This window comes from Rhinoderma darwinii, chromosome 7 (genome assembly GCF_050947455.1).
Source record: "Rhinoderma darwinii isolate aRhiDar2 chromosome 7, aRhiDar2.hap1, whole genome shotgun sequence".
In the NCBI taxonomy this organism is placed as follows: domain Eukaryota; kingdom Metazoa; phylum Chordata; class Amphibia; order Anura; family Rhinodermatidae; genus Rhinoderma; species Rhinoderma darwinii.
The window spans coordinates 35,016,230-35,034,068 of NC_134693.1; the positions used below are offsets into that span (position 1 = coordinate 35,016,230).

The window sequence follows — 17,839 nt, forward strand, 5'->3', positions numbered from 1 at the left end:
TGTGTGGCATTATCTACAGAGGACAGTGTGTGGTACTATCTACAGAGGGCAGTGTGTGGTACCATCTACAGGGGGAGATGTGTGGCATTATCTACAGAGGGCAGTGTGTGGCATTATCTACAGAGGACAGTGTGCGGCATTATCTAGAGGGAAGTATGTGGCAAAAAATGTACAAAAGAAATTCATCAATTTTTGAAACGGACAATGAATAAAACGGATGCAAAACGGGTCAAAACCAGCTGTTAAAAACTGAAAAACGGCCCGGAATGGAAACAATACAGATGCAAAATGGCAGAGAAAAACTGACCAAAACGGCTGTTTTTATCGGCCGACACACGTGCATAGTTATATGACTGACCACCAGGTGGCACTGTGCTTTCAAAGACCTATTTAACCCTTTCACTGGTGATTATTTCCAGTAATATTATATATTAATGATATAATATCTGAAAATAAAGACCCTTGCAGCATAATTTTAGGCTATGTTCACACCCTCGTTGACTCTCCCCTTATTTTTGCTCTGTCAGAGGAGCAGAACAAGGTAATAACAGAAGCAACGGTTCTGTTGCACAACAGATACCACCAGACGGCCGACAGAACCCATGGACTTTAATGGGTTCCGTCTGCTTTCCGTTGGCGTGTCTGAGGTTTTACCAGAGACAATAGCACAGCATGCTGCGCTATTGTTTCCGGTAATCTTGGCCTGATCTGCAACGGAGGATCCTAACGGAGCCTCCAACGCAGATGTGAACGAGGCCTAACCCCCGCTGTTTTGCTTTAGTTTGTACAGTAATAACAACATTGGTTATATATGTTTCATTTGCCTGATGGAAGTATAATTTTTGTATTGTATTTATAAACACACAGAGAAAATATAAATGTATTTTCACTATTTACAAACAACAAGCAAATGATTGTGCATAGCCACAGAATATGTAAGCGTGATCTGCAGCAGCACATGGAAATTCATGAAAGGGAGGTGTACGATGCATTTCTCCTATGAATGGGCAGGGCTGGCAGCAAAGGTGGTAGCCACAAAGGCTGGGTGCAGATCACATTGGCAGAGCAGATGCCACATGACCACCATCATCTATATTGCCATACACTGTATAGCCCTGTCTTCCTACAGCAGCATCCCCTATTCAGTTCTCATCACCGCCTCCTCCTACTCAGTGAGGCCCTGGGAGGGGGCAGAGATCTCACACATACAGCAGTGTCTAGGAACAGAGCTCCTGCCATAGCCTGGATTTGAAGCATCTATGCCTGGATCAGCATTGAATGCAGCAGACAGCATGGTCCCCCTGCAGCAAGGACAGCAATGAGCTCCCCACTGCCTCACACTGACCTGCATGTAGGACCCCTACCCACAGGTAATGCACTGCTTGCTTGCTAGGCCTCTCCTATATTCACCAGGGTCTACAATGGTCATGATGCATGTATAAATGTGTGTATTATGTATACTTCTGTATCATCCTGCCTTGTTTGCCTTCCTTTGTTCCCAACACATTCCCACACTTGTCACCATGGAGAACTGTTCATCCTCCACTGTGGTATATCTATAGGGGAGCAAGTATCAATAATGTCGCTCGATTGAATCGAAGCATTGTTTTGAAATTGTTGCTTTGGTTCTCAGTCTGCATGCTGTACTTCTCAAAATGTTGCAAAATGTTTACAGAATATGGCAATCCCTATCTGAAGTGACTACAATGGGCCTAGTCTTTAGTTGGTGTGCAGCATTTTTTTTTTTTTACATTTAAGAAGAGTATCATTTTGCTAAATATGCGGAAAGTGTTAAACCGCTCTTCTTATAATGGCAAAAAAGGAAAATGTTTGAGATACCGAAGAAAATGGTGTAACTCATTCATAAATATGTTGCACTATACGAGCGCCAATGTTTTCAATGTTTTCTTGGTTTTTAGGCCTTATTATGCAGCGCAACATTGGTGCTTTATCTTATATCCCAAATGGATTCCCTAATATAACCACATACATATTGTTTAACATTAAAGAGGCTCTGTCACCACATTGTAAGTGGCCTATATTGTACATAATGTGATCGGCGCTGTAATGTAGATTACAGCAGTTATGACCTATTTTAGATTTTTGCTAATGACTTTCTTAATGCCCAACTGGGCGTGTTTTTACTTTTTGACCAAGTGGGCGTTGTGGAGAGAAGTGTATGACGCTGACCAATCAGTGACAAATCAGCGTCATACACTTCTCCCCATTCATTTATTTATTTAACACATAGTGATCTTACTAGATCATGATGTGCTGTCACTTACTCACACATTAACGTTACTGAAGTGTCTTGACAGTGAATAGACATCGCTTTCAGCCAAGACCTGATGCCTATTCACAATCCTGACACTTCGGTAACGTTTGTGTGAGACTTACAGCACAGCAAGCGTAGTCTCGCAAGATCACGCTGTAAGCTGTCATTTACAGCGAGATCACGCTTGCTGTGCTGTAAGTCCCACACAAACGTTACCGAAGTCTGGCTGGAGGTGATGTCTATTCACTGTCAAGACACTTCAGTAACGTTAATGTGTGAGTAAGTGACTGCACATCATGATCTAGCAAGAGCACTATGTATGAATAAATGAATTGAGAGAAGTGTATGATGCTGATGGGTCACTAATTGGTCAGCGTCATACACTTCTCTCCACAACACCCACTTGGTCAAAAAGTAAAAACACGCCCAGTTGGGCATTAAGACAGTCTAAATAAAAAACACTGCTGTAATCTACATTACAGCGCCGATCATATTATGTACAATATAGGCCACTTATAATGTGGTGACAGAGCCTCTTTAAATCCTTCAGGGATAATGGTTTCCTGTACAAAATCCTCTTTCTTTATGATGTCATGCATCTGTTTGAAGAGTTCTTGATATTCAACAAGACGTTGCTGCTACATCCAAACAAGTGTCCTGCACTTCTTTGACGAGGCAGTCATTTTACGCGTCATCTTTTGACAGCGACGCGTAAACTGACAGGTCGTCGGCACAGTACGTCGGCAAACCCATTCAAATTAATGGGCAGATGTTTGCCGACTTATTGGAGCCGTATTTTTAGGCGTAAATCGAGGCATAATACGCCTCGTTTACGCCTGAAAATAGGTTGTGTGAACCCAGCCTTAACTTGTAAAACAATATAGACCCAGGAGCACTAGTTGACAATATATGTGTTCCCGCCCGGGACACCACTTTATGAGCCAGCGTGTTCTGGAGGACTTGAGCTGTTCATGTAATACTACATTTCTTCATCAGCGGCCGCTGCAATGGATGTGACTGGCCAGAAAAGGCTTCCCCTAGAAAATCAGCTGTTTGCTGGGGGCTACAATATAAAAGGGTAGTCTCTGATGTTATTTACATCTTGGGCACTAATGGCCTATCCATGGGATATGCCATAAATGTCTTGATAGGTTCAGGTCCCTGAGCTGAGACGCCCATCTATCTTCAGAATGGGGGTCACTCAACCCCTGTCCTGCCCGGTGAGGTGGTCGCCGCATCCTGGCAGTGGATGAATGGAGAAGTGGCAACGCATGTACACGGCTCTCTCCATTCACTCCCAAAGAGAAATTTTTGATGCGGTTTTCACTCTATGTTTATGATGCGGCTCTGAGCCACACCATATTGCAAACTGTGAATAAGCCTTTATTGTTCCTTTGAAATATATATATATATTAAGTTGACACTAAGTATGTTTTTTTTTTCTTTATTAAACACATAGTGGTATGTTTTTGTATTAAACACGTAAAATGCCCTGTCGGCATGTCCTAAAAGGACCTAGGAGCAGGGCTGTCTCCAAGAGGCTGTCTTAGAGAGACAAGCCATTCTCTAACAACAGCTGTCAAAACGATCGGCTGGTCACTGCAAACTTTGACTGTTAGGCGAAATTCACACGAACGTGTGAGTTTTGTGCGCGCAAAAAGCGCAGCATTTTTTGTGCGTTGCAGTTCCGTGTGGCATCAGTGTTTGGTGTGTGGCTGTGTGTTTTGTGCGCGTATGGCATCGTTATGTCACTCGGTTTTGATGTTTAGAAACAGAAATGAAGGAGGTGGTTTTATTTTTCCCTTCATTTCTTCAACAACTGTAGCGTGAATCACGCGCGGTACACGGAAGTGCGTCCATGTGCTGTGCGTGATTTTCACGCACCCATTGCCTTCAATGGGTGCGTGATGCGCGAAGAACGCTAAAGTATAGGACATGCTGTGCGTGAGAAACACGGAATGTCTGAACGGCCCCATTGACTAGCATAGGTCCGTGCGACGTGCGTGATTTTCACGCTCGTATCACGGACGTAAAATACGCTTGTGTAAATAAGGCCTTATTGCCGGGGTAAGGTTCTACTGGCCATACCTTTCCCTTCAGTGGGGAAATGGCCAAACATGTAACTATACCTCCCCACCATGCCGGATTCAGCGAGAGTCCTGGATTTGGGGCGGTGCCCCGCTGTCCCGGGCGGTCGTTGGTATGTCCCGGTGTCAACTGCTTATCTGTGTCCTCAGGATTCACTCTGTGAAGCGGCTGTGAGCGGCTCTTCACAGACAGGCGCGATGCAGTTTAGTCATCGCGCCGGTCTGCACCAAGCCACTCATAGTACAGAGCAGAGGGATCTCCTCCACTCATTGTGGGATCGAGGCTAGGTAAGTATTTATGGTATTATTTTTTTATTAGGCATTATGCTGTATGGTGACAGTTAACGGGGCATTATACTGTATGGGGCAGCTAAGGGGGCATGATACTGTATGGGGCATCTATGGGAAATTATACTGTATGGGGCAGCTAAGGGGGCATTATACTGTATAGTAACAGCTATTGAGACATACTGTATGTTGGCAGCTAAGGGGTCATTATACTGTATGGGGAAGTTAAGGGGGCATTATACTCTATGGGGCACCTAAGGGGGCATTATACAGTATCGCGGCAGCTATGGGTATTATACTGTATGGGGCAGCTAAGGGGGCATTTTACTGTATAGTGACAGCTATGGAAGTATTATACTGTATGTTGGCAGCTAAGAGGTCATTATAATGTATGGGGCAGTTAAGTGGGCATTATACTGTATGGGCCATCCAAAGGAGCATTATATTCTATGGGGGCAGCTTTGGGGAATTATACTGTATGGGGCAGCTAAGGGGGCATTATACTGTATAGTGATAGCTATTGAGACATTATACTGTATGTTGGCAGCTAAGGGGTCATTATACTGTATGGGGCAGCTAAGGAGGCATTATACTGTATATGGACAGCTAATAAGGCATTATCCTGTATGGTGGCAGCTAAGAGGGCATTATACAGTATAGTGACAGCTATAGAGACATTATACTGTATGTTGGCAGCTAAGGGGGAATTATACTGTATGGTGGCAGCTAAGGGGGCATTATACTGTATGGTGACAGCTATGCAGACATTATACTGTATGGTGACAGCTAAGGGGGCATTATACTGTTTAGGGACAGCTATGGGGATTTATACTGTATGGGGCAGCTAAGGGGGCATTATACTGTATAGTGACAGCTAAGGGGGCATTATACTGTATGTTGGCATCTAATGGGGCATTATACTGTATTGGGCAGCTATGGGCCATTGTACTGTATGGGGACAGCTACGGGGCATTAGAATTTATGGTGGCAGCTATGGGGGCATTATACTGTATGTGGGAATTTGTGTGTGCATTATACTGTAGGGGGGCTTCTGTGTGGGCATTATACTATATGGGGGCAGGTATTCTGCTTTATACTGTATGGGGGCATTATACTGTATGGGGGAATTTGTGTGGGCATTATAGTGTATGGGGGCATCTGTGTTGGCTTTATAATGTATGGGTGCTTTAATGGGGGCATTATACTGTGTGGGGGCAGCTATTTGGCATTGTACTATGTGGATGGCAATATAAAGTATTACACTCTTTGAGGTGCAGCTATAGGGGCATTATACTGTATGGGGGGCTCTACGGGGACATTATACTGTGGGGAGGCACTATGGGAGCATGATTCTGTGTGGGTGAACCAGGTTTGTATGAGTGGGGATTGGGATGGGTTAGAGGCATGACTTAACACGCATGCCGCATCGGTTGTCCCACTTTGCGATACTTGAAAGTTGGGAGGTATGATGTAACACATGGACGGGCCAGATAAGCCATGATAGTGGTTGATCTCACTTAGTGGTTGACTGCTCTGGCTCCTAAAAGGGATCTTATGTCCACTTCTATGACGCCCACTAATAAGGATGTCATAGAAAGAGGTATTTTTATGAGGCAACCAAGAAAAAATTCATCCAACAAAATAACTCCTTAAATGCAGATCAACTGACGTTCATATGGATGCATTAAACAGTTTCAATATGATCTAAATTGAACCCAAACCATAGACACATGTAAAACTTTCTGACATGCATGGAGTATAAATTCAGCCCCCTGACACCACAACTGTGAGGAATATGATTTATGTACATTTTACTTGTCAATATAGACAGTCAATGGACAAGATATTTGGGCTGCCTCCTATAAAGACCTATGGATTTATCCCATTCATAGAGCTTTTTGTGCCTGGCCTGTAGATGAATAAATCCTCCCCTTAGTCAGGTACTGTGAGCATTTATATTACACGTGTTTATCATTGAGCCTAGTTATATCCGTACCTATGCAACCACTTAATAAAAGAACAGTGCCAACCCTCTAACATTGTGAAATAAAAAACTAAGTACAACCCCACATGAGATACACACATGCGCGCTGCAGAAGATTTTTCACATGCCCCTTCTTGAGTGACCTCATGAGAGAGCAAGCCACAATGCTGATATAACTGTGCCAGCCACAGTGCCCCATAAGTGCCAACAGAGTCCTCTTAAATTTCAGCCACTGACCCCACAAATGCCACCAACAGTGTCCTCATAAGTTACAGCCACTTTAACCAAATAAGTGCCATTGCCAGAGTTCTCTTAACAGAGCACTTACAGAAGTTCACTAACTTCTTCCAGGCTCAGGTGCTGTGCAACGTCCGAATGCCTATAAACTCACAGATTATTGTCTGAATTCAGGAAAGTAGTAATAGCAGCACCACAGTATTTGAAAGTTACAATCGAGTCACAATCTTTTCTGTACTTTCCAAACCCGCACACTTGGAGGACACATCAGAAAAAACATAGGTGCTGGTCTGCAAAAACATGATGCCATGTTCCATCATATGCCGTACTATGGAGGTATTCTAGGATAGTATTGCTTCTGGGGTAGAATACAGTGCTGCATAAGAAGCCATTATAAGGAACCATAGAGGCTCTATGTGCCGCCATACAGGCTTCATATACGGCTTTGGCATGTGTATGAGGCCTTAGTCAAACCCCACACCGATTCTGAAAAAACGCTTGCGGGAAAAAGAAACGACATGCCCTATCTTGAGATGTTTTCCACCTCAAAAACCCAGTTGAAATCAATGGGAGACAGGAAAAAATGCCACGAATGGCCGACTTAACTCTGTGTGAACAGGGCCTTAAACTGCAGTTCAATGAGCTGTACTGTGGGTCCACAAAGCACCCATTGATTTAACCCTGAATGGACATCTTTTAGATATTTGTATTCTGTGCATAAAAATGTTTCCTGCCTCCGTCTATTATATCAGGATGTAAAACAAATAAAAATCGTAGAAATCTTGAATCCAGCCTTTGGACTAGCAGGCATCTTCCTCCCAAGGCAGAAAAAGTCCTTAACACAAGCCACAAACTTCTGAAGAATATCAAGTAACACTGTGGTCTGCTCTGGACCGTGGAGACCTGGTCATGTTACCACTTAATGTGGCATATGTTGCTGTACATCTTACATCACATATGGGCCATGCTTGGCAAACAATATACAATAAAAATATTAATTAGGGAAGGATTGAAGATTTTTTTACTGGAGGTTCCATGTAAGCAATTTCCTAACATTGCGTAGGTTCAACAAAGGTCTAGAAGCACTAATGGTGTCCTAACAAAAAGGAAGTGTGTGGTGTGCAGTGCCCATGCCTCTTTCTCACATTTTTTTTTTCTTTTATACTTTTTTTAATGTCTGGCAGTAGAAACAAATAATGTGTTGTGTGCCCTGTACAGTTATTTTGATTCCTTATCTACTGTACCTTGTCAGCTATTTAAAGAGGCTCTGTCACCAGATTATACGTGCCCTATCTCCTACATAATCTGATTGGCGCTGTAATGTAGATAAAAGCAGTGGTTTTTATTTTGAAAAACGATAATTTTTGAGCAAGTTATGAGCAATTTTAGATTTATGCTAATTAGTTTCTTAAAGACCAACTGGGCGTGTTTTTACTTTTGACCAAGTGGGTGTTGTAAAGAAGTGTATGAGGCTGACCAATCAGTGACCAATCAGCATCATACACTTCTCATTGTTCCAGCCCAGCTTCTTTCACTGCACAATCACACTGTGCTGTGGATCATGCTGGGCGGGAACAATGAGAAGTGTAGGACACTGATTGGTCACTGATTGGTCAGCCTCATACACTTCTTTACAACACCCACTTGGTCAAAAGTAAAAACACGCCCAGTTGGTCTTTAAGAAACTAATTAGCATAAATCTAAAATTGCTCATAACTTGCTCAAAAATGATCGTTTTTCAAAATAAAAACCACTGCTGTTATCTACATTACAGAGCTGATCAGATTATGTAGGAGATAGGGCACTTAGAATCTGGTGACAGAGTCTCTTTAAGAAAGTCTTTCAGAAGTGTCCTTCAATGCATTTGCAACGTACTATGGAGCATACCAGAAGTGCTCTCATAATGAAAATGAGTAAATACCTGTGTTAGTGCATTTCTAGTACTCCCTAGCATTAAGGTGGTTGATAGCTATGCTCTTAGAGGGGTTTTCCACTTAAATACTTTTATCACAGACATGTCTTGAAGATGTGATATGTGGGGGTCTGGCAGCTGGAACCCCCAACAATTTAAAGTAATTTGCATTTCCTCTTAAGGAGAGGTCAGTGAGCTATAAAAGTATTTATAGGTTTGACTATCTAAAAAAGCGTGACTGCACATGCACGGCCATCACTCAACTTGAATGGGGAACAGCATCAACTTGTCCTCGAGATCATAAAGGTCTTTGCTGCTGGACACCCACCAATAACCCTTTTATGACAAGCCATCATAGTGTTTCAGTGGAAAACCCCTTATAGAGCTGGGCTTTTATACTGTTCACTGGAGTTTTATATAAAGAAATGAAATGATAGAGCACATGTAGAAAGAGCCGTGGGCATATATACAGTACTGCACAAAAGTTTAAGGCAGTTGTGGAAAAATGCTGCAAAGTATGAATGCTTTCAAAAATAGAAGTGTTGATAGTTTTTTTTCAATCAATTAACAAAATACAAAGTGAATGAACAGAAGAGGAATCTAAATCAAATCAATACTTGGTGCGACCATCCTTTGCCTTAAAAACAACATCAATTCTTCTAAGTACAGTTGGACAAGTAATGGATTTTTTTAGGATTATAGTCATATGAATGATTAACCAATTATATAAAACAGGTGATAATGATCATTATTTTCATATGTATGTTGAAAAACAGTCATTAACTGTAACACAAACAGCTGTTTAGGAGGCTTAAAACTGGATGAGGAACAGCCAATCTCTGCTACAAATGTGAGGTTGTAGAAGACCGTTTCATGTCACACGTTCACCATGACGCAAGACTTAGCATACCAACAAGACACAAGGTAGTTATACTGCGTCAGCAAGGTCTCTCCCAAGCAAAGATTTCAAAGCAGACTGAGGTTTCAAGATGTGCCGTTCAAGTTCTTTTGAAGAAGCACAAAGAAACGGGCAATGTTGAGGATCGTAGTCGCAGTGGCTGTCCAAGGAAACTTTGTGTAGCAGATGAAAGACACAACATGCTTACTTCCCTTCGAAATCCAAAGATGTGCAGCAGTGCCATCAGCTCAGAACTGGCAGAAACCACTGGGGCCCAGGTACACCCATCTACTGTTTGGAGAAGTCTGGCCAGAAGTGGTCTTCATGGAAGAATTGTGTCCAAAAAGCCATACCTTCGTACCTTCGACGTGGAAACAGGGCTACGAGTCTGTCTGGTACTACATGAAGAGACAGAAGGATTTGCGGATGCCTACATCCACAGAAGAACTGCCCTGCCGAGTTCCTTCAAAAACTGTGTGCAAACGTACCTAGAAGAATTGATGCCGTTTTGAAGGCAAAGGGTGGTCACAACAAATATTGATTTGATTTAGATTTCTCTTCTGTACATTCACTTTGCATGTTGTTAATTAACACAAAAAAACTATAAACATTTCTAGTTTTGAAAGCATTCTTTCATTGCAGCATTTTGCTACAATTGCCTAAAACGTTTGCACAGTACTGTATATGTCACCAGTAGGCTGGGTTCACACGTGGCGGAATTTCACTTGAATTCCGCTGCGGACACTCCGCAGCGTTAATCCGCAGCGGAGTCGTTTCTCCATTGACTTCCACTTTAATTTAGCAGTGTTCGTTTAGACGATGCGTAAAATTCCGCTGCGGAGCGGAATTTGCTGTCCGCAGCATGCTCTGTCTGTTGCGGAGCAGTGGCGGACTGGTTGCGGACTCATGGCGGAATTTCTCCATTGACTTCAATGGAGATTCTAAATTCCGCAATGAAGTCCGCAGCTGTCATGCACATGTTATGTGTGCTGCGGATGCGTCTTGCTTTTTTGACATGACATTTCTTCATTCTGGCTGGACCTATGTATTTCTAGGTCTACAGCCAGACTGAGGAAGTCAATGGGGCTCCCGTAATGACGGGAGCGTTGCTAGGCGACGTCAGTAAAGAGTCACCGTCCAGGGTGCTGAAAGAGTTAAGCGATCGGCAGTAACTGTTTCTGCACCCTGGACAGTGACTACCGATCCCAATATACAGCAACCTGTCCAAAAAATTGAAGTTCATACTTACCGAGAACTCCCTGCTTCTGTCTCCAGTACGGCTTCCCAGGATGACGTTTCAGTCTAAGTGACGGCTGCAGCCAATCACAGGCCAATAACAGGCTGCAGCGGTCACATGGACTGCCGCGTCATCCAGGGAGGTCGGGCTGGATGCCGAAGGAGGGACGCGTCACCAAGACAACGGCCGGTAAGTATGAATTTCTTTGACTTTCACAAGGGAAAGTGCTGTCCCTTCTCTCTATCCTGCACTGATAGAGAGAAGGGAAGCACTTTTCCCGCAGTCCGCAGCAGCTAGTCCGCATCAATTTACTGCACATTTGGGCAGATCCGCAGCCGTAATCCGCAACCCGGATTAGGTGCGGCATTGATGCGGACAGTTGCGGAGGAATTCCGCCACGTGGGGGCATGCCCGTATAGTTGAGCAGCAAGTCAATAAACCTCCTCCCTAACAACTTTTGGTTCCCAAGGTCAGCCTCTGATTGGTTGCCCTCTGCGTCCGTCAGGGGGGATGGTTAGCTATGTCTCTCTCCTCTACGTACTTGATTCACTAAGAATTTCAAAGAACCCTGCACAGTTGTGCAGTGTTTGCTTGGCTGTTTGCCCTTTAGTGTACTGCTAGATGGGCTTCTTGTACATCAGCAAAATGCGATTGAGGTGGAGGTTTAGTGTGTGAAAATACACGGGGGGCGGACTCTTGTCACAGCCCCGCCGTGATTCCTCCCTGATTGGCTGCCTCCTATGTCCGTCTGAGGAGATGGGAGCTATGTCTCTCCCCTCCACGCTCTATTGGACAGAGCCGTTGTGCCCTTCTCATTGGCTCTTGATGATAGTCACTGATTGGCTTATTGGGATGTCAATCAGGCCGTCCCGGGGGCTTGGCCGCAATGATGGCATGTGATTGGCTGGCCTGATTCCGAGCTGTTCCTCCCGGGCAGCTTAATACAGGCCTGTTTCGTCGGCGCGCTGCCATTAAGCCCCTGAACCCCTGAGGACGCTGTCTAGCACAGCGAAACATGTCGGGGGGGCTCTGATACCTACAATTTTTAATCCAATATGAACCTCCGTTGCTTTCCACATATGTTAATGTTTGACTCGCTGGTCTGCAGCCACGAGCAATACTGAATACAACATACATACACGTGGTCTAATGTGCACAGTCTGTCTATACCTTAAACGGAGGTGATATTACTCATTTTAATTATTTAGTGTAGTCAGTCTTTTTTGCTTTATAGAAGCACAATAAAATGTGTTCATTTATTTATTTGTCCATTTATTTAGTCATAGGCAGTTGGATTAAAAGGAATTTTTCTGCTGGTAGCAGTTTTTTGTAAATACTTTGTCCTTGATTCCTACCAACTGCTGGGGTCTTTCTCTTTCATATGCAAGGTCAGCTCCCTAAACAATGCATAAAATGATGTCCTCTTTTGTTTGAGCCCTACTTTTGCATTGTAATTATTCATTTGTAGGCTCCCTAATTTTTTTTTAATGCATTGTGTTTGCTAGGCAGCATTTAAATAATGCTTCTGTCAGTATGAGACTATCCTAGATCGCTGTGGTTATGTGGAACTCGGCATGGTTTACCTCGGTTGCACTGGCCCACCATAGAATCCTATGATGGACTCAGGTTTTGACACACCAAGGCTGGATTCACATTTCTGCATTTCTGTGTGTTTTTTTGTGACGTTTTTAAATTCAATTAAATTAAATAGTTTTTTATATTGGTTTAGTGTGGCCAGATGATTTTGGTTTGTGGTGTTTTTTTAGGCAATTTTGTGGTCAGTGGTGTTTTTTTTCCATATGCAGCATGCTCTGGGTATGGCTGAGTTCTTCCCATAGACTTCTCTATAGGACTTCAAAAACACCAGAAAAAAATCATGTACAAAATGACACTAATTGAAAAACACCACTAAAACACCTAAAAATAGCAGGTCACACTTTAATAACGTTAGTGTTTTTAGAAGCTTTTTATGATTGAGTTTAAAGATTGAGTTAACAAAGTGTCGGGATTGTGAATAGACATCCCGTCCTGGCTGGAAGTGATGTCTATTCACTGTCAGGACACTTCAGTAACGTTAATGTGTGAGTATGTGACTGCACATAGTGAACAACTCAGGATCACTATGTGAGATTAAATGAATGGAGAGAAGTGCATGATGCTGATTGGTCACTGATTGGTCAGCGTCATGCACTTCTCTCCACAACGCCCACTTGGTCAAATGTAAAAACACTCCCAGTTGGGCATTAAGAAAGTCATTAGCATAAATCTAAAATCGCTCATAACTTGGTGAAAATAGATCGTTTTTCTAAATAAAAAACACTGCTGTCACCTACATTACAGCGCCGATCTCATTATGTAGGAGATAGGGAACTAATAATGTGGCGACAGAGCCTCTTTAAATTGTCAGAAAAATCTTGTGTTTAGGATGCCTAATAGGCCCCAGACGAAAAGGGAGCCCCTGAGGTCCAGCATAGGCCAAGCCAATCTGAAGCTGACAATGAAGAGGATCACTTGCCGCTGGGAATTGTCTTTTTTTTCCCCCCAAACAGTCTTTTAATCCTTGTGTTCACATCAGCGTCAGGCTTCTGTTCATGGTTTGCATTTGACCTTTCCGTCGGAGAAACCAATGAACGGAAAGTCAGACAGAAACCATCGCTTCTGTTTGCATTACCATTGATTTTAATGGTAATGCTTCTATTGCAATTGGTTTTTGTTTGTTTCCGTCCTGTAAGGTTTCCGTTTTTTTAACGGAAAAAATAGAGTAGTCGACTATGACCGTTATTGATGATATGAAATGATAAAAACATAATTGTCATGCAGCTGTCCTTAAAGAAATATTTCTCTGATGGGCCCAAGGCAACCTTAGTCAGCTACTGATGTTCACTCTTCAGTCTTTTAAAGTGCTTGCATTGATGACTCCCCCAGCACGTCTGGGGTGGGGGAGTCATCAAATCTCTGGATTTGCAGTGCTGTACAGAGGAATATATGGCAAGAATTGTCCGGGGTTAGAGGTAGGGATAAGGGTTTTTTTTTCTACCTGGCAGAATTTGGGTACTCGGCCGGTGCAGCGAGCGCCTTTCAACGAGACATTGTTGATCGGCGCTCGCTTGCTCCTGTCACACGGATCTATGGATGGGGACGAGTGGTTGTTACTCCGATCGCTCGTCCCCATACATTATTAGCATGTCGGCAGCGCATCTCCCTGTTTACACAGTGAGATGTGCTGCCGACAACGATAATCTTTTACTTTTTTAAAACGATACGACCAGCAGATAATCGAGCGTTTGCTTGTTCATCTGCTGATCGCTGCCCTTTTTACACAGGGCAATTATCGGCAACGAGCGTTATATGAATTCTCATCTGCCCGATAATCGTCCTGTGTAAAACCTCATTTACATGTTGTATATTTGTGCTCTAGGAAAACAAGTTTAACAAGCTATAACTGCTTATCTAACAACGTTTGTACTTATAATACCGGTCTTCAAGGTCAGTACTATGTGACTTGTGGTCAAAATTAAAGTAACAAAAGAAAACCTGCAGAGCAAGTTGATTCTTGCATTTCTATAGTCTGCCCCTTTCCTTGATTTGTAATACAGCCTGAAAGGCTGGTTCCATGCTCTGTCACAAATATGCACAATCGTTCTCTGCATGTGTGAAATCCATTTCTCGGTTACTAGAAGTGCCCACATTATGACAGTGCAATGATATTTGATCAGTCTGTTGACTTACATGATCCCTACCATGGGCCTTACTCAATATGATATCACTTGTCCTGCACACCTCTCATAGATGTAACTATTCTAGGAGGACGTCTCCAGTAACCCTTAGGCCTCCCACACACAAGCGTGTTTGGTCCGTGATATAGGGTCCGTATGTTGGCCGTATTTCCCGGACCGAACACACAGTAGGGAGCTTGGCATCATAATTATCATCTATGACGCTTGGTGTCACTGCCTCGCTGTGGGACAACTGTCCCGTACTGTAATCATGTTTTCAGTACGGGACAGTAGTTCCGTGGAGAGGCAGCAACACCTAGCATCATAGATAACTATGACGATAGGAGCCCGGCTCCCTGCAGTGTGTTCGGTCCGGGAAATGCGGCCTACATACGGACCGTATATATCACGGACCGAATGTGCTCATTTGAATCCAGCCTTACAACTTTCTCAACACCGGGTATGTTCACACGCTTAACAAAAAATAGTTGAAAATACGGAGCTGTTTTCAAGGGAAAACAGCCTCTGATTTTCTGCCGGTTTTTAAGCAACTTGCGTTTTTTGCGGCGATTTTTACGTCCGTTTTTGGAGCTGGTTTTCTATTGAGTCAATGAAAAACGGCCCAAGAAGTAACATGCACTCCTTTTTGCGGGGCTTTTTTTACGCGCCATTTTTTAAAAAGGCCGCGTAAAAAATGCTTTGTGGGAACGGAACACCGTTTTTCCCATTGAAATCAATGGCCAGATGTTTGAAGGCGTTCAGCCCCCGTATTTTTAGATGTTTTTTCGGGGTGTTTACGGCCTGAAAAACTGCTGAAAATAGGTTGTGTGAACATACCCTAAAGGTAAAAGTCATAATTTGTTACTTAGATCTGACCAAAGAAATGCAAAAATTGCAATTTCCTTTTGAGGCCTTGGCTAGAATATGACTGACGCATCAATAGCACCCACTTGCAACTCATTTTGATGCAACTTTGGCATGACTTACAACTTTGTTATGTGACAGTCGGACTCCAGTAGATGTGATTGTAGACCATAGCAGTTCCATGGCATTTCCCATTTACTTACTTTGGAGTGTAAGTCAAGAAAAGAAACCTGCGCAATTCAAATTATGAAACTGTCAAATTATGCATTTTCAAACCCACAATCCGCCTCTGGCTGGGGTTTTACGAACTTGTTGTCTTGTCCTAGTCTTATATTGGTATTAGTGGAATCACTTTCTTCATCGGCATGTGTCAGAAATTTTATAAATACTACAATTCCATCAGTAGACACTAATTTATATAGCCAGTAGTCTGTCAATTGACTCCAGTCTGCAGCATTCCATAAAACAGTGTGTCGTCTGCTGAAGGGCTGACAGTGAAGCTATTGGAAATAGCAATATGCCATGTTATATTATCAGAACACTTCTGCGGCTCTAGGGAGAGATGCTGATAATGAATATTGTTTCCATATAAATAAATGTAACACACAGCCTTAAGGCAAGTTTTTTGATGCGGAAACCGCTCCTCAAAACTCGTCAAAAACGGCCCGAAAATGCCCCCCATTGATTTCAATGGGAGGCGGAGGCGTCTTTTTCCCGCAAGCGGTAAAGCCGTCACGCAGGAGAAAGAAGGGACATGCCCTATCTTCGGACGTTTACGCCTCTGACCTCCCATTGACATCAATGGGAGGCAGAAAAAGCGTATTTCGCTGCGTTTTATGCCCGCGGCTCTCAATGGCCGTGGGCAAAAAACGCCACGAAAAACGCTGTGAAAATCGGTGTGCAGGGAGAGGAAAATCTGCCTCAAACTTCCAAACGGAATTTTGAGGCAGAAATGCCGCCTGAAATAAACTCCGTGTGAACATAGCCTTAAAGCGAATCTATCAGCTAAATATGCTGCCAAAAGTAAGGGCAACATATTACAGGGTCAGGCCTATTCTCCTATTAGCCAAAATGTCATAAAAAAATATGGTGCTGTTTGGCTACTTGGAGCAATCAAAGATTACATGGGAATCATAGTTATGACTTCGGTTCATTTAAGAGGATAGTGCTCCCCCGGCCTCTCCCCATTGTCCTTACAGTGATTGATAGCTGTCAATCACTGCCGATCGGTGGGATTGTCCTGCCCTTACTTAGGGCAGCATATACAGCTGGGAGATCTGATGTAAAGAGGTATTCCAATCGTACACATTTATGGCATATCCACAGGAATTCAATGGGGAAACTGGCTGAACAGAATTGGTAAATATGGGTCACAGGATTCCGACCTCACAACAGATGGGACCCACACCAATAGCGTATTTATGACATATCCACAGGATATGGCATACATGTGTAATAGGGGTATACCCCTCTAATTTTAATCTGTATTTATATTTGTGTCTAAATGCTCATTGATCCTAAATAATTTTGATTCATTATCAAGTTGTGTTTTTCTGCTTGTTACAGAGCTCACTAAGATAGTGGAACCTCTAGTGTCGCAACCACCAGGCCACGGAGTGTGTGGGAACCTCTATTCTACAACCTTAATTTCCTCACAGAATTATAAACTTTCCCATGTCATACCCCCAGTTTGCAGTCCCCAGATGTAGTCATTCAATTGATGGCAGGTGCGCTGTTGAGTATGTTGAGATGATATAGGTGAGCAGGTCAGGATAACCGAGGTGGTCAAAGAAAGGCAGAAGTACCTGGGATGAAAATAGATGTAGCCAGAAGATGTTACAGTGGTTAATATTATAGCAACCAGATGCGGCTCAGCTGATAATGGTTAGGAACTTTTGCCACAGCCCAATCTCACTCCTGTATTATCCCTTCGGATTTACACCTGGTACCCTCTTCTTGGACTTTTGGATCTACGGCTTGGATTGTCCCTGATACTTCTGCTCGTCTCTGACTGCATTTCTAGTATTGACCCTTGGCTATCATGATCTGCTCACCTGTATCATTGCCACGTCCCTGCCTGACATCTTTATCTAAGCACCTACCACCAATTGATGACTATTTCAGGAGGCTGTGACCTGGGGAAAGTCCATACCTCTATGAGGGGGTTAAAGGTGAAGAACAGTATCATCCCTTAGGCTGGGAGCCCACAGTGAAGATTTTGCATGCGTTTTTTTAGCCAAAACCAGGAACGGAACCAAAACAAAAGAAATATATAAAGAAAAGCCTTATAGGTCTCCTCTCCTTGATCCAATTCTGGTTTTGGTTTAAAAAAAACAATGCT

The 17,839-nt window shown here is 43.2% G+C and overlaps 1 protein-coding gene across 1 annotated transcript in view; it reads left to right on the forward strand.

Moving 5' to 3' along the window:
- Window positions 1–1,083: 1,083 nt before the first annotated feature.
- Window positions 1,084–17,839, forward strand: part of TLCD4 (TLC domain containing 4) — a 62,986-nt gene continuing 46,230 nt past the window's right edge. The window contains exon 1 of the mRNA XM_075833167.1: window positions 1,084–1,370. The gene's annotated coding sequence lies outside the window, so the exon portion shown is untranslated. The remainder of the gene's footprint in view (window positions 1,371–17,839) is intronic.